Below are 3,343 nucleotides of genomic sequence, written 5' to 3' on the forward strand. Positions count from 1 at the left end.
AGTAAAGGGGGAAAGAAAGAAAAGGAAAAAAGAGAAGGGGAGAATCGGGGAAGAAGAAGGGAAGGAGAGGGAGAAGAGCGCGCCGTTCTACGCCCTGCCCGCCTGTCGCCGCCGTTCCGTGGAGACGGAGAAGAGTGCGCGCGAGAGAGGAGAAGTAGCCACCATCGTCGAGGACTCCATCACCGCCGCTGAAGGTCCTGACCGTCGAGCTCGTCATCGCCGTCGCACCTCCCATCACTGCCGCCATTGAGGAGCTCGAAGAGAGAGAGAAAAGGTTCGCGCAGAGAGAGAAACACGATGAGGAAGGAGGAGGTTGCCTCTGTTGCTGCCAAGCCGTCGCTGGCGGGGTTGGGTTCGCCATCGCCGTTGAGCTGTGTGCCGCCGTTGGCGTCTGGATCGCCATTGTCCTGGTGAGCTTTACCTTGCGAGTTACTTTGCTATCGCCTAATATTGATTTTAATGTTGATTTGGTATAATGCTGTTCTGATGTATTTTTGATTTTAATATTGATTTTATTTGGAAATGGTGTTGTGATTTTATTTTGATTTTAAGATTGATTTAGTATGTAACTGGTTCTCAGGCAATGCTGCTCTGATTTTGTTTTGATTCCAATTGCCCTCATGCTCAATTTCACCAAAATGGACTTACACTTACCTTGAAGCAGCTTGGTCTGATCATTGGCAAAGGTCAGTTATTCATTATTATTAGTAGCTTGACATTGTGGTTTAGTTCTTTTACTTTCATATTCATTGCATAGGACAATAATTTGGGCATTTTTTTCCTTTGAATCTAACGCTGCTTGTGCAATCTGATGATGAGAAGTTTTTTTAATGGTCGAGTATATGGCTAAATTCTTGCATAGGACAATAATTGGTTTCCATGTTGTGTTTGTAATTGAAACATCCTAATTTAAATAAGTTTGTATCCTTGAAAGGCCAGCGTGGAAGGAAGCTTGTGCTACTCTTCAAAAGCTCCTTTCAGGTACAAATTGCAACCTTAATTTGTTCTTTTTTTTTTTACTTTGTTTCCACATTCTAATTCCTTAAATGCTACACTTTCACTCCCTTTCAACCCAAAACCGCACTTCTCAGTCACTTGCTCTGCCTCTTCTTCCGGTACCACAGTTTTTCCTTCTCATTATGCTCTTCATTTTGTTCAATTTAACTTCTTTTTCTTTTTTATATTTCTTTCAGTTCATTTATTTTTTGAAGTGGTAATGTAGCTACTTTATCTGTGTGATGATAAAGGTAACATTGCTGGTTCCTAATAGCATTCAGTTTTAACAAATTTGTTATTTTAGATAGTGGTGCAAATTGTTATAGGGTTCTAGGAGAGGGTAATTCAGGTATTTTTGAGTCTTTTTCATTTAAGCAACAGAAATTCATGATTTTTGTGGTGATTTTGTCTTCAGATCCTCTGCTGGTGAAGGCTGCCAGAGGAGAACCTGTTATTCAGTCCCCAATACACTCTGAGGAGGGACTAAAGGCTCTGCATCCAATTGACCTGGAAAAGCTCAGTTTTATTGGAGATTCACTCAAGAAACTACGCAAGGAGGTAAACCTAGTTGCATTACCGCTTCTATATATCATGGCTATCCTTTAAAGGAGCCGTTTTCCTTACTTATTGCTTTTTACTTAGGTTGGTGGTGATGCTTCCGTTTTAGGTTTCATGGGAGCACCTTGGACAATAGCAACATATATAGTAGAAGGGGGTACAACACGCACCTATACAACCATTAAGAGTATGTGCCATACAGCACCACATTTATTGCGGACTCTGCTCTCTCATTTGGGGCAAGCAATAGCAGATTATGTTGTTTTTCAAGTGGAGTATGGGACTCACTGCATACAAATATTTGATTCATGGGGTGGACAACTACCACCTGATATGCGGGAACGCTGGTCAAAGTCTTATATCAAAGAGGTAATGTAGAAATAGTTCCCATTTATTTTCATCTTATTGAAATTATATTCTAATTTTTCAAACTGTTCTATTTGGGATCCATGTCATAGCAAGATTAAGTGTATGTATTTTAACTTTTGCTTATTTGTTTAGTTGAATCTTTGAATTAGATAAACCATGTGTCGCTTTCAAAGGTTTGCAATGATTACAGGTTTTGTTTTATGTAAATTATTGTTTTGTTCCAAGCTTTCATGATTGTCATTTGGTTGGTAAATAATAAGATGAGCTAAGAGCTTGTAATTTGTAAGCATCGAGTGGTAAATAAGCTCACTGGATGTTGATCTTGGTCTTCTGAATTTTGGAGAGAAAGTCCAAATCAGAGGCTACACCTTCAAACTTTTTTATTTAGTTGAAACTATGTTGCTGTTAGTGCATCATCATAATTTATAAAGCATAAAATATTTTCGAATTGAACTTTGGGCGCAAGATGCTATTGTTCCATATTTTTTCCTCTTTTGCCATGTACTGATTTCTAAACATCCAGATTATAGATTTGGTCAAGAAAAGATACCCTGAGACACCGATTGTTCTTTATATAAATGGAAATGGTGGCCTTCTTGAGCGTATGAAAGATACTGGAGTTGATGTTATTGGGCTGGACTGAACTGTGGATATGGCAAATGGAAGAGCAGATTTAAGATTCTTTCTAGTTCTTTATGTGGAGCAGTTGCCATTGAAGCCAAGAGAGTCCACTCAAGCTAAGTTACCACACCAACTTTGTTGAAGAAAAATGAAAAAATTGCCACCCTTAGGTTATAGTATTATGGTATTTTGAAAAATGATGATGATATAAATAAAAGTAGTTATGACCTAGATTAGTATTATGTTATTTTGCAATGATATATAATGTGATTGTGGATCTTACAACAATTTTTGTAAGTCAAATTTGATGGTAAATGTTCAATTAGTTTTCTTTAGTAATTTCATTCAAATAGTTTAAGTTATTTATTAACGCTAAATTAAAAAAAAGTTGGAACTAATTTCATTCATGAGAAAATTCTTGTAAATAAAGAATTATATTAAAAAAAACTATTGTCAAAAGTAACAAAAGGCAATGGTGTTAAAACCTTTGTCAAAGACAACTAAAAAATGGCAATGGTATTAAAACCATTGCCAAAAAATGACACTAATGGCAACGCTTTAAAACCGTTGGCATAGTGAATAATAAAACTACAACAGTTTAAAACCGTTGCCTATCCAGTTATGGTTTTAAACCGTTACGTCATGAAAGAGAACGGTTTTAAACCGTTGCCTATCTAGTAACGGTTTTAAACCGTTCTTTAAAAATTATTGTCAAAACCGTTGTCTATACCAGTAACTTTGGCAACGGTTTTTTTGTTACCGTTGCCTTAGGTAAAAAACCGTTGCCTTTGAGCATTGG

General features: G+C 37.2%; 1 pseudogene; it reads left to right on the forward strand.

The window, feature by feature from the left end:
- Nucleotides 1–297: 297 nt before the first annotated feature.
- Nucleotides 298–2,744, forward strand: LOC112786019 (uroporphyrinogen decarboxylase 1, chloroplastic-like; annotated as a pseudogene).
- The last annotated feature ends 599 nt before the right edge of the window (nucleotides 2,745–3,343 follow it).

The sequence above is a fragment of the Arachis hypogaea genome, chromosome 20, assembly GCF_003086295.3.
Source record: "Arachis hypogaea cultivar Tifrunner chromosome 20, arahy.Tifrunner.gnm2.J5K5, whole genome shotgun sequence".
Taxonomy (NCBI): Eukaryota; Viridiplantae; Streptophyta; class Magnoliopsida; order Fabales; family Fabaceae; genus Arachis; species Arachis hypogaea.